Genomic DNA, 12,499 nt, shown 5'->3' on the forward strand with positions numbered 1-12,499 from the left:
AATGTTTTTCAAATGAACACAGGCAAGGATGTGTCACCCGGTGATGGATTGCTCATTCTGGTTCAGCTTTTGATAATTAAGTTCCACTCTTCACAGGCGAAGGGTGTTCTGCCAAATCCAAACTACCCTAGAAAAAAATGTAAAATTAGAACCTTATGAGAAGAAAGAGATTAAATGGGTTAAATATATGTGTACGGAGTTGGGCTAAGTGGAGATTGGGGTGGGGTGCAGAGAGGGGGCGTGAGTTGATACTTGCCTACCGATCTTCGCCGGGACACGTGGCGCAGAAGAAGGGGGATATTCAGACACCGGGACAAGGTCGGATTAGGAGTAAGTAGCTGACCTAAATACAAAAGAGGAATGCTTAGGACAAACATCGCAGGAATAGGCCTGATTGACAGGTCCTGGTACTTCCATTTGGGGACCCCTCCAAGGGGAAGTATAGATGATCTGACGCTGGGGACGTTTCGTAGAGGTCTTGCCTGGACACGGGCTGGTGGTGCTCCCTGGAGACCACAGAACCCCTCCTGGTCCTCCAGGCGGGGGGCTAGGTTCTCTTCACACGCTGACTTCTGTCCCCACAAAGTTTGCATCTGGGGGCTCCAGGTTACACACCATTAAAAAGCCATTCGCTCCCTGGAATGCTCAACCCCTCCCTGAGGACCGGTTCTGAGCCAGGAGCTGGGGCAGCCCCGTGGCCCCTCCAGAAGTCCAGGCCCCTCGGCGTGGAGGCTACCATCTTGGGTTGCTGCCTCTGCGGCTCCCCCGGACCGTTCCCTCACCAGAGATCAACACACCGACCACAGCAAGCAGCGGGAATTGCTGAGCGACTTGTTAGAAGAGACGGCAAAAGATACTTTAAAAGCAAATTCCCTTAGCCCGGGTAATGTACCACGATGGGGGGGTGGGGGGGGAGGGGCATGTGGGGGTGGCGGGAAGGCCAACAACCCACGTGGCCATTGCATTCTTGGCAGGGAGCACCTCTCGGCTGGCTCCTCGATGGGCAGGAGCTGGGTTTCACAAACCCTTCCTTTCTGGAGGACTCCTGGCATTCATTCCATCGCCCTTATCTGCCCCGGTAACTTATCTCTCTGGAAGGAGACGGGAGGGGCACGGCAGATGCGGTGTACAATTAGCCCGGTGAAATGTTCAAGGGCGGCCCCATGGGGGCTGCCTTTTCGCTGTGAAACTGATATTTGAATGGCCCCCTCCCCCGTGAATTCCCCTCCCCCCCACTTTCGGGGGGAGGGGGTGGGAGGAGGGGGTTAGAGAGGAAAGAGGACATGGCCAGGCCAGGCTTGACTGGTCTTTGCTCTCTGCCAAGAAGCCCTTGGATTTGCCTCTGATTTTTCCCCCACCAGATTGCAAGCCTGGCCTGAAGGGCAGTTGGCCTGACCCTGGGCGCAAGGGGCGTGAGATAGCTTAAACCTGCTTTTCGTCAGCGCTCCCTCCCCACCTGATGGCTTGGTGGGAACCAAGAGATAAAAAATGGGAACTGACTTTTCCACGGGGCAGGACAACAACCCAGAGGAAGAGCAGCTTCCTGCCCCGCTCCGGCAGCCGATAGCCAGGCCGCTGGGTCGGCCTGCAGCTCGGTGATTAGGCTCCCGGTGCAGACCCTGGATGGGCACGCGGTGAAACGGTGGCCGCACCTGCAGGGGTCCCGCGCCTGGTGTTCGGATGGCTGCCTCTGCCTGTGGCCCGGCTTCTTAGCATCGTACATGGGGTCAAAGGTGGGAAGCAGGCACTCCGGTCGGGAACCTCAGAACAACTTTGGGACCACTCCAGGTGCTCCCCATCTGGGGTAGCAAAGATGCCGTCATTGGATGCAGGAAGTACCGAGCCACTAACACTCTTCTTCTGAGCATGGTTTATGTTTTAATTAAGCTCCAATTGTGTTTTAATTAACGCAAATGCTGCTCAGGGATCCCAAGCCCACGTGGCCCGGCTGGGGCGCAGGCTGGGCTGGGCCTGGACCCACTCAGGCTCTCCGGGCTGAGATGGGAAGCTGAAGGAGGGACGGGCTACAGGCTGTCTGGACCCTAGAACACTGCGGTGACAGCTCAGCGAGCCGGGCCAGTCACCTGCCCTGTCCGAGCTCCCATTTCCTCCACCTGTGAAATGATTCGGTTCCTATTAAGCGGTAGGTCAGGTGGAGGCGCCCTCCGATCCTGGCTGAGTGGGTTTCTCCTCGACCCGGCGGCTGGCTTCATCAGAGACATGGAAGAACCAGAGCCTGGGTGCAAACTGTAAGTTAGTCTTTCATCACCCAATCACGAGGGCTATGTCCTCACTTTCGCTTTCCCTCTTTGTTACAAGCAAGTTCTTAGGTCCAGCCCGTGTTCAAAGGGAAGAACTCCCTCCCCACCGGGGCGTGAATGCCAGGAGTGCCGGTCATTGAGGGGCGTCCTACCACCAAAGGCAGCCTCCCACATCCTGTTAGGGCAGCGGGAACAAGGCATTTGCAGACCTCGGAGCTTGGGGTTGTGTCTTGTACATAGTGGGCCTTCAGCCATGTGTTTGTAGAAAGAAATCATTCCTGTCAGATGTATTCTAACCAGCTGCTTCATGTCATCAACGCCAACTGTTAGGGATTCCCTTCCTTGGGTAGTTGGGCAACTAAAAGAGCCCTGGTTGAAGAAGTTTTAGCGGGAGGGGGCGGGAGGGGGGGAGGGGGAGAGTGCTAGTCACTTGGCTGCGTCATTGCCTGAAAACTACATTTCCCAGGATCCTTTACCAACTGGCTTCTGGTTGGGGGTGAGCCAATGGGGGGCATTGGTGGCAACTGAAGGATAGGAGAAAGGGAAAGCCAGGGTATTTGTCTCCCATCCTCTTCCCGGTTTGGGTGAGTTCTCTAGCAGGGCTCTGTGGCTCCAGCCTTCAGCACACTCGGACCCCAGCTCCCGGGCCACCCTACCTTGGTCTCTCCAGCCCTGCTGTGCCATCTTTGAGCTGCCTCACCTTGGGTCACCCACTTTGTAAATAATTCTATGCATTAAATTTCACTGATTAGAGGCCCTGTTTTCTAAATCAGACCCTGATTGATAATGGATCCTTTTATTTTTTAAAATATATTTATTTCAGAGTGGAAGGGAGAGGGCAAGAGAGATAGAAACATCAATGATGAGAAAGAAACATTGATTGGCTGCCTCCTGCATGCTCCCGACTGGGGCGATGGATCCCTTTAAAGTTTTAGAACATCCTGTTTCCTTCCATAACCCGATCCCATTCCATCCTAACAACACCCCTAAGTGGGCAGGGCGGCAGATGCTGCCTCCTTCACTTTACTGACCTTCATCTGTACTGCAGCTTGGTTTGGGATGAGGGACTAACTCACCTCAGGCGACACAGCGAATCATTGGTGTGGACACTGACCCGGCCCAGATACCACACCCTTCAGCCTGGGCCCCTTCCAGATGGCACTCTGGTTGGATCCTCTGATGTCCAAGTGCCCTCCTGTTCCTTAGGGAAACCCCGGATACCTCCATGGTCAGCAGTGGGTTCTCAACCAGATTTGGGTCAGGAGGAGCTCCGTGGTAATGACCAGGCCATCCGCCCGGCACAAGAGCTTAGGGCGGGGTGAGGAGCGGCTGGGTCCAGCCACGGCTTTGCGTGTTAAGCTGGGCACCCTGGTTCAGGGCCATGCCTTCCCGGAAGAGGTGAGACTGTTTCCTAATTCATTGTCCCAAAAGGAGCGTCACCCCCTTTCCCCCCAATTTCCCAAAGGCATAGCAGCTCCCATCAGAAATGGGATGGAAGCAATGTGCCTTCTCCTCAGAAAAGTCTACATCGTCACCCAAAACTGTGCCTGGTTTTAGGGGTTCACGGCTCCCCTGAAGTCCAAGGGTATGCCCACTGCGGACCCATGGCGTTAAGCCTAATGCCAAGTCGGATGGTGTTTTAGGAATTCCCAAATGCCACTTTCCACCTAGGAAAGCTGTAGCATAGCCCCACAGTGCCTTTCCCATCGTTTATTTAATATTTCCTTTAAACAGACTTCCTATATTTTAATTTACCTATAAAAAGGGTACTTGAGATCCCTATCATGGTACCCGTGAAATCACAGGTTTGGTGTAATGGTGAAGAGCTTGGCTCTGGAGCCAGACTGCCTGGCTGGAGGCCTGGCTCCACTCTTTATTAGCTGTGTGACCTCGAGCGAGTCCTTTGACCTCTCTGTGCTCCGCCTTTCATCTGGGAAGCGAGGCGAAGAAGAGTCCCTTCTGCATAGAGTTGTTGGGAGGATTACACGAGTTAGCGTGTGGAAAGTGCTTTGAACAGTAAGCACTCCATCCATAAATGCCAGTTATTGTTATACCACCAGCGCGTCATAAACGTTTCCAGTACATTTGTGAATAGATAGAAAATACTAAAACAAACGATAAAGGCATCGTGTGTGTGCCACCCCAAACCATCCTGAGGACACCTTACACTTTGGGAAATGATGCTGAATAGAGAAAATGTGTGTGTACACACACACGCACACACACGCACACACACACTCCAGCAAAAAAAGCAGGAAATCCCCAGGAGGAGATAAAGTGTGTGATCCTGGCTTTGGGACGAGACGGAGAGGGCAGCTGAGGGTATGTTTGTTTCTGGATTACAGTGACAGAGCAATAAGGAAAAACAGACTCTGTTTATTATCCTGCTCCATGCCACCCTCCAGCCAGGCCCGGAAGGCCATCCGCCCCTATCTTGTGACCAGGGTGCTTGCGGGACCTCCTGGGTCCCTGTCCTCCCCAGGGCCGCTGGGAGCTGCTGAGGGCCTCCCTCCGGCAGCTTGGGAGGTTCTGCCTCCCCCATCCAGGTGGGGGCGCTCACCACTGGAGCCTGGATCTGTGCACAGAGAGATGGGCTTCTGGAGGGGCGTGCTGCCCCTGCAGGCTTACATCACCTCCCCCAGTGGCTAGTGCGGAGGGATTTGGACCCGGCCATCGAGGCTACCATGTGCCAGTTTTTAAAAAATATATCTTTATTGATTTCAGAGAGGGAGGGAGAGGGAGAGAGAGATAGAAACATCAAGGATGAGAGAGAATCATGGATCAGCTGCCTCCTGCACGTCCCACACTGGGGATCGAGCCCACAACCTGGGCATGTGCCCTGTCTAGGAACTGAACCGTGACCTCCCGGTTCACAGGTTAATGCTCAGCACTGAGCCCCGCCGGCCGGGCCATGTGTCAGTTTTTGTTGTTACTTCCTGTACCTTCTTCTTGAGGCAAAAACACCCGGATTTTATTCTGGTAAGGCTCACCTCCCTTCCCTTTGGGGACGTACACAGTAGCATTTATTTTCTCACAGCTCTGGAGCCCAGAAGTCTGGGTGTCCACAGGGTAGGTTTCCTCTGAGTCCTGTCTCCATGGCGTGTCCATGGCCGTCTTCTCCCTGTGCCCCCACATGGTCTTCACTCTGTGTCCATCCGTGTCCTAATCTCCTCTCCTAACAAGGGCACCCGTCCTACTGGGTTAGGGCCCACCCTGATGACTGCACTTTAGCACCTCTGCAATGACCCCACCTCCAAACTGGGTCCCATGCTGAGGTCCTGGGGGTCAGGACTTGAACAAGGAGTTTGGAGGGAAGACAATTCAGCCCATCACATCCGGTTCAACGGGTTCCTCTTCCTTCTTCCCCAGATTGGTCCGTAGCACCATCGACGCCACATGCAAACAGGATGAGAACTTCACAGTCAGCCTCCCTCCCCCTTGACCCCCACGTCTTATCCAACCCATCGTCACATCGAGCCAAAGCTACAATCACAATATTGGTCAAGTCCATGCAGAGCTCCGCCCCCCACAACCATCTGTGTCCTCGTCACCGATGCCCCCAATGGCCCCTCCCTCCCTCCCAGTCCCTTTCAACCTGTTGCCCTGTTTCATGTTCCCCACAGCATCGACTGCTCTCTGCGATCATCTGACTCTATACGTGCTCATATCTGTCTCCCGTAGCGGATGGCAAATGTCCTGAGGACAGGAGACGTTGTCTGCTTTGCTTCGCGCTGGATCCCCTGTGCCTAGGAGTCTCCTGGGATTGGTTAACAGTACATGTTCGATGCTGGATAAGTGAAAAGGGGTGAGTCATGGAATAGAGACATGGCTGCAGGCTCCGTACTTCCCTACAACCTCCTCGTCCTTCCCTCCAATGGGTGGGAAGTTCTCAAAAAAAAAAAGAAAAAGAAAAGAAAAGAAAGGACATGAGCAGAGAGTGCTTTCAAAGGCATTGATTACAGCCACAGATGCCAAGTCTGGTTGAAGAGGCAGGACCAGCCCTACTATAGCCGGTTGGGCTCAGTGGATAGAGCATCGGCCTGTGGACTGAAGGGTCCCGGGTTCGATTCCCGTCAAGGGCACGTGCTTGGGTTGCGGGCTCGATCCCGGGTAGGGGGCATACAGGAGGCGGCCGATCAGTGATTCTCTCTCATCACTGATGTTTCTATCTCTCTCTTCCTCTCCCTGACTCTCTGAAAGCAATAAAAATATATTAAAAAAAAAAAAAAAGAGAGAGAGAGAGAGGTAGGACCAGGGGCCTGCCCCGGCTGAGCAGGGCCTTTGCTGAGCCCATGAAGTCAGGATTCCCCTCGCCCTGCACCGTGTGAGCAGGACGGGGAGGGAGGCGGCCCCTGCTTCAACCTACTTGTGAGGAGCAGCGAGGATGCCCGTGTGATTAGTACAGCCGCTGGCCTACAATTAGTACGGAAGCCTGTCCTCTAATTTAGTCAACAAAGCAGTCCCCGCAGAACCTCAACGTAGAAATAATTTGTCAGCAGTTAGATTCATAGAGTGGCGGCGCCGGGAGAGTCACTGAGAGTTATAAAGCTGCATCCACTTAAAACATATTCTATAATTCTGCCTTCTCCCTGGCCCGATCCCCAGTCAATCCAAATGTGTTTATTTATGATGTCTATGCTTTCTACTTCCCAAAAGGATTTGATGTGGCTTACATTAGAGGCGCATTGCAAATAGGGCGGACTTAAAGAGAGAAGAGACCAAGACAAAGGCGAGGCCTCCCCTGCGAAGCCAGAGGGGCCGGGAAGACTGGGATGGGGGACTCTCTGGCTTCGGGGCTGAGGGAAGCCAGGCAGAGGGGTGGTCATGGAGAGTGGGAGGTACAGACCTTGGGATCTACGCATGGGGAATTTCGAATCCTCCTCTGGTCATCCTGTGTGTGTGTTGGAAGGCAGGGGGAGAGTGGGGGTGCATCTTGCAAAGCCCCTGGAGGCGAAGGGCAGGAATGGATAACAGTCACTTCTTTCTCTTCTATCGGCCAATCATATCGCGTGGGGGTTGGGGGTGGAGATATACTCTGCCGTTTGGGAATGGCCTCCAAAGTCATATGAGAAGGGCCCGGGTACAAGAAGGGTGAAGGATTAGGGCCATTAGTGCAATCGATTGATTCCATTGATTATTGCTATTATAGATAGCAATAATAGAGGCCCGGTGCACAACATTCATGCACTAGGGGAGGGGGGTTCCCTCAACCCGGCCTGCGCCCTTTCTCAGTCCGGGAGCCCGCAGGGGATGTCTGACTGCCATCAATTGGACATCCTTAGCACTGCTCTGGAGGTGGGTGGCTGTGCTCACCAGCCATCAGCCTGGCTTGTGGCTGAGTGGCGCTCCCCCTGTGGGAGCGCACTGACCACCAGGGGGCAGCTCCTGCATTGAGCGTCTGCCCCCTGATGGTCAGTGTGCATCATAGCGACCGGTCATTCCGCCATTTGGTTGATTTGCATATTACCCTTTTATTATATAGGATATATATATATATATTTAAATATATTTTTATTGATTTCAGAGAGAAAGGGAGAGAGATAGAAACATCAATAATGAGAGAGAATCATTGATTGGCTTCTTCTTGCACATCCCTTACTGGGGATCGAGCCTGCAACCCGGGCATGTGCCCTGACCAGGAATTGAACTGTGACCACCTGGTTCATAGGTCAATGTTCAACCACTGAGCCATGCTGTCTGGGCTACAGTTTCTATTTAAATATAGAATTTGAATCCAAGTCTTCCGGCATGGGGCTGGAGAACCCCACCTTGCACAGGTCTCCAGGGGTTCTGATGCAGCAGGCCTGGCTTAGGGGATCCTACTCTAGTCTCACAATCATGAGGAGGGAGCACCTGGGTCCCTGATGAGACAGTCTGGTTCCTGGGCGACTTCCCTGGAGAGTTCAGGAAGGTTCTGGAACCTGAATTGTAGTAAATGCTCCACAGGCACATTCTAGTGACTGCGGAAGTAGGGAAACTCTCCTCTGAAGGCAACCTACATTTTTTTTATAAGCTATGAAGACTGAGGCCCAGGACCAGGAAGTGGCCTGAGAAAGGTCACCCCAAAAGAAGGTTCTAACTGGGGCTAGGGTTCAGGTGGCCTAGCTGCTTCCTGGCCACGTGTCGTTCCCAATACACCTAAATGATTAGACGCGCCTACACCTTAACCACGTCACCACAGGGGCCTGGTGGGATTCGGAGTGCCCATCCTGGTGGGATTCGGAAAAGGCAAGCCAACTCTGGTTTAAAATGGCCCTTGAGGGACCGTCCCTTTTGAACAATGACTCCCAGCAATGGAGGTTTGCCATGGGATGGCACACAGACAGACACCCTCTCGTGACACCTTCCGAGTGGCGGACTCGGGCATGTGCTGCCCAGTCCTCCCTTCTGGAGAGGACTTGCTGCCCAACCGTGGGAAGTGAGGTCCACGGCAGCCCCCCGCTGTCAGCTCCGTCAGGGTCGGCCTGAGCCGCAGAGCCACCTGGCCCAAGGTCACGCCCTTCCCGGGGCAGTGGGCAACGGAGGGAGGCAGAGGGTCCAGGGCTGATGCCCACTGAGGGGCCTTGCTCACTCCAGAGCTCCCTTCCCGGTTGGCGTGTCTTTGTCAGGCTGTTCCCCAGTTTCGCCTCTTCCTCTGCCCAGCCTTGCGTCCCCCCATGACCTTCACAGATGCTGATTCTTAACAAACCATCTTGCACCCCAAACTCTGTCTCAGCATCTCCTTTAGGAGATCCCAACCTGCAATGGGGGCCAAAGACAATGGTGGTGGCGGGGCAGGGGAGGACTTCGGTCATGGCGAGTCCCCTTGCTGAGGGGCCCGCCGCGGGGACACGGAAGGGTGTAGCACATAAAAGGCATGCTTTTAAGGAAGGCTTGGCTGACAGACATGCCGGAGACACCTACACATTTAAATCACCTTTCCCTATTGATTAAGGTAAATACTTTACTGATGGTGTTAATCAATAGCCCTATAAATCCTCCATGGGTGATGGTTTTACTGTGCATTTAATGTTTCTGTCTTTAATTGAGTTACATCCCTCTCAGCCCAAAATGATGAACTGAAAGTGAGAAATCATCTTGGCTCTGACAAAAAGGGGGAGTGTTTTCCCCCTTTTGTTTAATTTGAAGGACTCACTCACCCCCTGAACATAAGTCAGCCAGCCGGGCTTGGTCACCAGGGGTTGGTCTCATCCCCTTACCGCTCTGGGTCTCAGTGTTTGCCCTGCAGGTGGGGGCAATGGTTGTGTTGCCCATGGAACGGAACAGCTGGGAAAGCCAAGACGCTGTAAGGGAGTCGTGTTATTAAAGCCTCAAAGTATGGGTCTGTATGAACACTTACCAGAATCGTCCGTGGTATCGCCAGGGAGTGGCCACAGTGGTCCCCACGCCCCCTTCCTCCCCCGGCCCTCTCTCTGCACTGCCACTAGCTGATGGATTTGCCCGTGGAGTCAGCGGAGTGTAAATATCCGCCTGTCAGTCAATCACTCCATTACGTTAAGTGCCCAGAGTGGGCGGGGATGTGATTTACACGCTCCCCGGAAGGCCTGGGCCCGCTGGCAGCTGTGCTGTGCGCATGGGAGGCAGAGTGGGGCACAGCAGGCTGCATCACCAGGTCTACACTCCAGACCCTCGGAGACATGACATTGTCCCCAGAGGGAGGTTGAGATGATCGATGGGATGCGTTGTCACATCCCCCTTCCAGCCCCAGTGACGCTGAGGGGCTGACCTTCAGCAAACCTCGGAATCTAAAGGAACGGATTCCTTCTTACGGAGAAGGATATGCCGCAAGGGTGCCCCACTGGAGGCCACGCCCCCCTAAGGGGACCTCCGGCGATGTCTGGAGGTGTTTCTGTCAGGACTAGAGGTGTGCTCCTGGCATGTATTAGGCAGAGGAGGCCAGGGATGCTGCGAAACTGTCTACGTTGCACCAGACAGGCTCCCATACAGAGAATTACCCAGTCCGAAATGTCCATGGAGCCACTGTCGAGACACCCACACCTACAGGGAGGACAGGTGGCACCTTACCGGCAGCAGGCAGCTGAAGGACATGTCCGCAGGCGTGGGATGAATTGTTGCAAGACTGCTTTGGGAATGGCAGGAGCTCATGGGGACTGGGGGAGCACGCTGGTGATATTAGGACATGGAACCGCTGGTCAGCTTTTCCCAGAGCCGGTGGAGTCTTCTGTCATCGCCACTTTACAGAGGGAGGTTCTGAGGCTCGGACTGGGGCCTAACTTACTCGGTTGGGTGGTAGATGGAGCGCTGCAGGGCTCTTGTAACATTGGCGATGGCATATTATTTCAAGGGATTAACTGGTTGTGGCCTCCCAGAGTGCTTGTGCCTGCTGAGCATCTGCGCCTGGCAGGGAAGAGTGCTGGGGTTGATTTGTGATGTCTGCCACAGGCACAGGAAGGGAGGAGTGGTAGCACTTGGGCAACATAGTTACCTTCCTTGCAGTTTGCCAGTTTTCTTACCTGAAATAGAGGCCCAGTGCATGAAATTCGTGCACCAGTAGGGTCCCTAGTGGCTGCCGGCTGCTGGCCGGGTATTTCCTCCCTTCCCCCAGCTGGCCCCGCCCCCTGGTCGAACTCCCAGACAACTTCCCAGTCAAGGAGACAATTTGCATACTTTGCTTTTATTATATAGGATTATCATAGTTCAGGACAAACACATTTAAGGACATTTAAAAACATTTAGAATATTGTTAAGCTAAACAAAAAGATATGCTTTTAATATTCTCTTTGCCTAACTGCATTGTTCTGACTTTTTAGTAATACATGTCCATTATAAAAAAATAACAACAAATAAAGAGAAAAAATAAAAATTCCCTATATTCTAGAGATAGCCATAATGGACATTCTGATCATTTTCTTTAGACTTTTATTTCATACCATATATATATTCTTCCCCTAAATTTTCTTGAAATCAAATTTATGTTGGTTCACTGATATTTTATTTTTAATTCTAAAATATGTGTGTTATCCATGCCATTAAACATATTTGTAAGCATTGTTAGTTCAGGACTATAATGATATGCCATACTACGTCTGTGTTAACATTTACTTAATAAATATTCTCTAGGTAGACACATGGGTTTTTCCCCCCAAGTGTTTTGTTGTTGTTGTTACATGATAAACAACTTATAAATATTTTTTTTGCACATGAATGATTATTTTCCTAGAATTAAGCTTTATAATGGAGTAATGACTGGCTCAAAGGTAATGAGAAGTATTTTTTTTAATATATTTTATTGATTTTTTTTTAGTTTCTTTATTGATTAAGGTGTCACATATTTGTCCTCATCCCCCCATTCCCATCCCACACCCCTCCCCATGGATGCCCCCACCCCCTGTTGTCCTTAACCATTGGTTAGGCTCGTATGCATGCACACAAGTCCTTTGGTTGATCTCTCCCCCCTACCCCCACCTTCCCCTACCTACCCTCTGAGGCCCGACAGTCCGATCGATGCCTCCTTGTTTCTGGGTCTGTTCTTGTTCATCAGTCTATGTTGTTCATCATTTCCCCTAGATGAGTGAGATCATGTGTTACTAGAAATATACTTATAAGAACTGAATGTGAGATGAGCAATAATAGTTATGCTGACAGGCAAATGAATCAGTCTGTAGTGAGTTTCTTTCTGGACCAACAATTCTTTTGAGACCCAATTTCAATGTCCACCAGTTCCTTATGTGTACATGTCGGCACTGACTTTTCAGCTCTGGATGGTGGACAAATGGTGGTAATGCAGGTCCGACTCCCTCTGGTTTGGTCTCGCCCAGACCGAGGGGCACGGCTTCACCCGGACTCAGGGGCGCGTGGCCTCACCCGGACCCAGGTGCGTGCGGCCTCACCCAGACCCGGGACCCAGCCTCACCTGGATCCAGGGGCGCACGGCCTCACCTGGACCCGGGATCCAGCTTCACCCAGACCCAGGGGCGCGTGGCCTCACCCGGACCCAGGGGCGCATGGCCTCTCCCGGACCCAGGGGTGCACGGTCTCACCCGGGCCGGGACCCAGCCTCATCCAGACCCAGGGGCGCGTGGCCTCTCCCGGACCCAGGGGCGCGGTCTCACCCGGACCCGGAACCCAGCCTCACCTGGATCCAGGGGTGCACGGCCTCACCCGGACCCGGGATCCAGCTTCCCCTGGACCCAGGGTCACGTGGCCTCACCCAGACCCAGGGGCACGCGGCCTCTACTGGACCCAGGGGGGCGGCCTCACCCGGACCCGGGACCCAG

The sequence above is a fragment of the Cnephaeus nilssonii genome (assembly GCF_951640355.1).
Source record: "Cnephaeus nilssonii genome assembly, chromosome: 20".
Lineage (NCBI taxonomy): Eukaryota > Metazoa > Chordata > Mammalia > Chiroptera > Vespertilionidae > Cnephaeus > Cnephaeus nilssonii.